The sequence below is a fragment of the Aegilops tauschii genome, chromosome 4 (genome assembly GCF_002575655.3).
Source record: "Aegilops tauschii subsp. strangulata cultivar AL8/78 chromosome 4, Aet v6.0, whole genome shotgun sequence".
NCBI lineage: Eukaryota > Viridiplantae > Streptophyta > Magnoliopsida > Poales > Poaceae > Aegilops > Aegilops tauschii.
Window position 1 is genome coordinate 306,818,747 of NC_053038.3, and position 6,464 is coordinate 306,825,210.

Consider the following 6,464-nt stretch of genomic DNA (forward strand, 5'->3'; position numbering starts at 1 on the left):
AATTCAACATACCGATGAGATACGCGCCGTGATAAGCTTTGGGACTCAGTTTAAACTGTTTGTAAGATCGTTGAACTTGTTGAGTTTTTTTTAACTTGTGGAAGCCTTCTTTGTCTTTTCTACAATTCCCTATATTTCTAGTTTTCTTATCGAATCTTTCTTTTACTTGGACTGTAATATTGTTGTAGCCATCCTTATACCTTTAAATTCAAAACTAAAATTTGGGTGTTTTCACGAATATTCTAAAAGTCGATTAAAAAAACAGAGCGTTTCTTCTATTGTAACATGCTTGGACTCTTGGGCATGTACGTGAGGAGGTAGGAGTTTCCTTTTTTTTAGGATCGGTAAAGGAGTTTCCTAATCTTGTCTAATCCTGGATACTATAACATATATGGACACTTGGGCCTTGTACGTGATGAGGTAGAGGAGTTTCCTGGACGTTGTAACATCTACGGACTCTTGGGCCTTGTACGTGATAAAATTTCCTTTTGTCGTTTAATCCTGAACGTATAATTAAGATCTTTTTTTTTTGCGGGGAGTATAATTAAGATCTAATGGTCATTTTAATGTATTTTCGAGGATTAACATGGAGGCTCGTATGGTGCCTTCAATTAGTAAATATAAGATTTTTATATGAAAAAGTTGCGCATTTTCCATAGCTTTTCAACACCGTATCGTTTGCGTCAATCCGACAAACCGTTTGTAAAAAAACACGAAAATACGTTTCACCCAGAATTTCACCGTTTTTCAAATTACTTTTAAACTGTATATAGTTTAAAAAAATAGTAGATATATGGAAGATGCGGATTTTTACCAGCTTTGCAACGCCATCTTATTTGCTCAATTCCGATAAACCGTTTGAAAATTGAGTCCAAAATACAATTCGCGTTTTTGGTTTTGAAAAAAACGGTTTTCAAAACTGCTCTTAAACCGTGATGATTTTGCAAAAAGTTCCTATATATTTGTAATGTAGATGTCAAGAGCTTTCCAACGATATATTACACGCCCCATTCCGATGAAAAGATGATCAGTTTGACGAGATGAAAATCATCAGTACAACCGCATGAAACCATAAGTTCAAATAGGATAACAGAATATTATTCTATTACGCGAAACAAAGTAGCCCAGATATATAGGTAACAGAATACTATTCTAATCCTGAAATTAGAATAACTATTTACATCACGTCATGCCGAGCCGCGGAGGTCCTCCCGAGATCGCGAGAGACCCACCGAACTGTAGAATACGAAAACCCACCCCCATCCACTGCCCCGATCCCCTCTCCTGACCTCCCCAAATCCCCTCCCCCCACCTTCCCCGATCGCCGCCGCTGCCTCCCTCCCTGAATCGCGCCGCCGCCGCCTCCCTCCCTGAATCGCGCCGCCGCCGCCATCCTCCCTGAATCGCGCCGCCGCCGCCATCCTCCCTGAATCGCGCCGCCGCCACCCTCCCTGGATAGCGTTGTCGTCGCCGCCACCCTCCATGGTTCGCGCCTCCGCCGCCTCCCTCCCTGGATCACAGCGCCGCTGCCCACCACTTCCACGACACGCCTCCACCGCCACCCACCCCGTCCCCGACGCGCCTGCAGCCTTCCGGACGGATCCGGTCGAGGCCGGCGAGATCCACGCGGCCGACCACAAGTTCTGCCTTATCCCACAACATCCATCCATCGACATCGACTGATATGAACAAAATCAGTCCATCGACACCCGCGCACGGCTTGGATTCTGCACGTCGCCGCCATGAGATGCAGTCTACTAGCTCACCTCCGCCACCATGCCTCCTCACCTCTGCCATCGACGGTCGCCACTGTACTCGAGGTCTCTTGTACATGCCATGGCCAGGGGCCCCAACCCCTTATGCTACCGGATCCTGGGGTCGCCGTTGGACCCGTCGCCGTCAGCCTCCCCAACCTTCTCTGGTTACCTGGACAGGATTGCCCTTGCCATTGAGCGCGACCAGTGCCTGTATTTCGTCCACGACCAAGCCACTGTGCTCATCTTCAGTTCCGCGTCGACCAGTTGCATAATAGTAGCGGTATGTTGATGTTCAGAGCACATGTTCTGTTGAAAAGATTCCCATTTTGCCTAATTATATTGCAATCCTGCAAGTCTATGAGCCATGCTCTGAACTGTGAACATATACTGATAATACAAGTTACTTGGTGCACTGTCAAGGTTCAGGAAAGGATGCAGGCTTCCACACGGTGCCTAAAAAATGCCACTTTTCCAATATCGTCTCCATCCGAGCACGAAGCCGCTGCTGCCCGTCAGTGCTTGGTCAACGACCGACCGAACAACTCTTCCCTCTCCACCACGAGAAGTTCGTCACCTCACGCGCGAGCAGTCCATCTATCGCCTCCCGTGCAAGCACTCCATCACCTCACACAGTGTCCGTTCGACAGAGTTTGTCCTTTTGAAGAAGCAGAAAATGGAGTTTGAAGCGGCCGCGGGCGGGTGGTGGTGTGGTTGCAGAAGAAGAAGCGCTGGTGCGAACTCGTCCATCCGGCGCTAGTATACCAGTAAGATTTGGAGGCGAAGAATTTGTTGTGTCTCTTACCATGAATCTCTGTAGCTATGGAAACTTGGCTTCCTATAAATTTTTAAGATATATCGCTAGCACTTTGTTCCCCTAGTGTGTTTGCATTAATGTGTGAGAGGAAACTATTCTGGGTAAGTATTCTCCTGGGATTTCCTATGCTTTGCACTACTACGTACATAGTTTGAAAATGTAGTTTTGGAGTCCAATATGGCTCCAGGTTGAAGTTTGATGCATTGCACGTGATTGCTGTACATTATATCCTACTATAAATGCATAACACTTGTCCGATTATACGTGATTGTGTAGTCCGATGCATTACATTGTTTCTAAAAAAACTAGAGATTCAAATTTACATTGATTACGTCCCGGTGAGCCCAAGCATGCCGCCGGCCTCCTGCCTCCCCACGTCGCCGCCTACCTCAACCTCCTGGCTGCCCCACTGGGTGGATGCTCGAATGTTCCCCCAGTGTCGCGGCCCCCACGTCTCTCACTCTGTTTTTTTTGCTTCAACGACAGCATGGACATGAGGTTTCACGTTTTGATTTTTTTCTGACTATTTTTCATTTGGTGATACTCTAGTTCACATGAGTTTCAATGATCCAACAGATGTAAAATCTGTGTGTTACTCTTTTGGGCATGCTAGCTGTTCAATGTAATGTGCATGAGAATCATGTTGTACCTGAACTGCACGAAGGTTCTGCAACGTTTGGGCATTTTCGTGGTTTAAAATTATTTCTTGTAGCGTGCACAACAAAGATTATGTGTGACCATGCAATTTGCTCTAGTGTCCTCGATTAGCTCCTGGCAAGTAATAGGTGTATGCAAGAATGTGGAAAAAATAACCCAATAAAAATATTGTTCATAAAAACAAAAAAGACAAACCCAATAAATGTTCATAGAAAAAATTATGAGAAGTTCGAATTGTTCAAATCTGGAAGCTCAAAATTAATAAAATAAATCCAAAATTTTCTATTACTCGCCTCCCACCTCTTTTCTCGCAAAAAATATAGAAGCTCTCTCATGAAAACAAAAAAAATAAGGAATTTGACAAACAAACTTGTACGAAAAACCTAGATATGTAGGAAAAAGCAAAAAATCATATGTGCTTAACTTAAAAATAAAAATCGTGAAGTTCCTTATAGGGTAAAATGGATCAGTTTTATTTCCCCCATTTCGAAGATAAATACATGGAAGTTCAAAATAAAAAAGCTGAGAAGTTCAAACTAAAATAACAGAGTAGTTTGTTGTTTAAAACAACTCAGATTTTTTTTACTAAAAGAAATAAAACCAGGAAGTCCAAATTGAAAAAGGAGCAGTTCGATGCATACGGTAAACTCAGATTCTTTTGGTTTCTAAGAAAATAAAAGTATGAAGTTCAATTTAATAAATATATTTTAATGCTTATTTAGAAAACATGTTTCTCCTAAAGAATAAAACGAAGAAGTTCAAATTAAACTAACAGAGAAGTACGAAGATTATAAAAAGCTCAGATTTTTTCTCGTTCTAAAAGAATAAAACAAAGAAGTTCAAAATAAAAAAACAACTAAAAAAGTTTAAAAATAGATTTTCCCCTTTCTAAAAAAACTAGAAGTTCAAAGTAAAATAACTAAGTGGTTTGGTGTTTATTTAAAAACTAGGATTTTATCGTCATTAAAATACTCAAATATCCCTTAATAGTAAAGAATAAACCATGAAGTTCAATACTGAAACAAAGGCGAAACTAGATGTTTATTTGAAAAGCAGAAACAAATCTTTACTAAAAATTAAAAATGTGAAGTTCAAATTAAAATAACATAGAAGGTCAGAGTATATTAAACCCTATGATTTACGAGTTAAAAAAAAACAATGTCATTTTTGGTGATTTACAAAGTCCCGGGTTTTCACCATTTTCTAAATGAAAAATCAAGAAGTTCAAACATAACTAACAGACCGGTTCAATATTTATTATAAAACTATGATTCTTTCATTACTAAAAGAAATAAACCAAGAAGTCCAAATTACTAGAATACAATAGTTCGTAATTGATAAATCAACTACGATTTTTTCGTTACCAAGAAGTCCTAATTAAAAAATGAAGTTGTTTGATGTTTATAAAAATCTTAGATTTTCCAAGATACTAAAGATTAAAACCAAGAAGTTCAATTTTAAAAAGCGGAGTAGTTCAATGCATATTAAAAACTCAGTTTTTCTCGTTACTGAAGAATTAAACCAAGAGGTTCAATTTTAAAAGCAAAGCAGTTCGATATTTATTTGAAAACTTGGTTTTTTCGTTACTAAAGAATAAGACCAATAAGATCTATTGGAAATATAACGAAGAAGTTTGATGTTTCTAACAAAAATCCAATTTCCACGTTTCTAAAAAGCACACAAAGAAGTTGAAAAAAAGAAGTTAGAGAGGTTCGATGTATATAAAACCTCAGATTTTTTTCTTTGCTAAAGTGAAATAGAGAGAAGTTCAAATTGACAACAGAGGGAAGTTCACGTACTGCATGGTGTGTGTTTCGTATGAGAAAATAGGAATAAAAAGGTGAAGTCCAAAAAATTTATTGCTGGAAGTTCAAGTGCACGCACCGGGAAAAATCAAAAATATTTCTTGCTAGAAGTTCAAGTGCTCAACAAGGGAAAGTTGGAAATTGCCACTCATTTTATGCACACAAAATTATCTCTCCCGTTTGTGTCTACGTTTTTACAAATAAATCAAAATTTAAAAAAATGTGGAGGGGGTGCAATATTTATGAAAAAACAAGGATATTTTGATGCTAAAAGAAATAAACAAGAAGTCCAAATTACAAAATAGAGAAGTTCGATAATTATAAAGAAACTCAGATTTTCCTTATTAGTAAAGAATAAAAATGACGAAGTTCAAATTAAAATAGAGGAGTAGTTCCATCTATACGGGAAACTCAAATTACCGTCTCTAAGTAAAAAAACTATGGAGTGCAATTTACAAAAAAAATGTTTGATGCTTATTTAAAAACATATTTCCTTTCTAAGAATATGACTAAGAAGTTGAAATTAAAATAATAGAGAAGTTCGAAGTATATAAAAAAGTCAGATTTGTTGCAACAAGTTCACGTGCACCTCCGTGCACGGTTCGGAATTTATATTGCGGCACGTCCTGCCTCCAATTACATGTTTTAAAATGGCAAAAAATGACGTCCGACCTTCAATTCCGTGTAATACAGACAAAAATGTGACAGAAGTTCATAGTGAAAACAACGAGAAGTTCAAGTACTGCAAGGAATGCATTTCAGGTAGGAATAAAAGTATAGAAAAATAAAAGCTTAAAAGGTTTGTTGAAAGAAGTTCAAGTGCTCTGTCCGGGGAAGTTCAAAAATTCTTGCGAGAGAGGTTCACCTTGTATTTCCATGTTCAAAAACACAAAAATAAATTGTTTTACGTTTTAAATTAAATCTCTTAATCAACAAAGAAGTTCAGTTATTATTTGGGAGCAATTTGATTTAAAAAATTCAAATTATAAAAATAGAAAAAGTTAATATACTACGTGGTGTGTGTTTAGTACGAGAAAAATGAATTAAAAGGCAAGGTCCAACTTTTTTGTTGTTATAAGTTCAAGTCCTCGATCGGAGAAAGTTAAAAAATTTATTGTGAGAGAGGATTGTACAAAAGGAATATCATTTGTGTAACATTGATGAATGGATGAGAAAATTACAAACAAAAATACGTCACAGAAGTTCAACGTGAAAACAGCAAGAAGTTCAACTACTACTGAACGAATTTCAGATGAAAAACTTTTAAGACCGTCGCGAGTATGAAAAAATGATTAACATGGGAAAGTTCCGTGTTTACATCAGCTTTCCATCGGTATATCATTTGCTCAATTCCGGTGAGTGGATGGAGAGCTGCGAGCAAAAAAAAGCCCGTGAAAAACAGAGTGAAGTTCAAGTACACACGCCGAGAAG

The 6,464-nt window shown here is 38.3% G+C and overlaps 1 long non-coding RNA gene across 1 annotated transcript; it reads left to right on the forward strand.

Moving 5' to 3' along the window:
- The first annotated feature begins 1,358 nt into the window (after nucleotides 1-1,358).
- On the forward strand, nucleotides 1,359-2,832 carry LOC109732815 (uncharacterized). The gene is made up of 2 exons (XR_002225481.4): nucleotides 1,359-2,037; nucleotides 2,178-2,832. It is a non-coding gene; the product is annotated as an uncharacterized lncRNA (long non-coding RNA).
- Nucleotides 2,833-6,464: the final 3,632 nt, after the last annotated feature.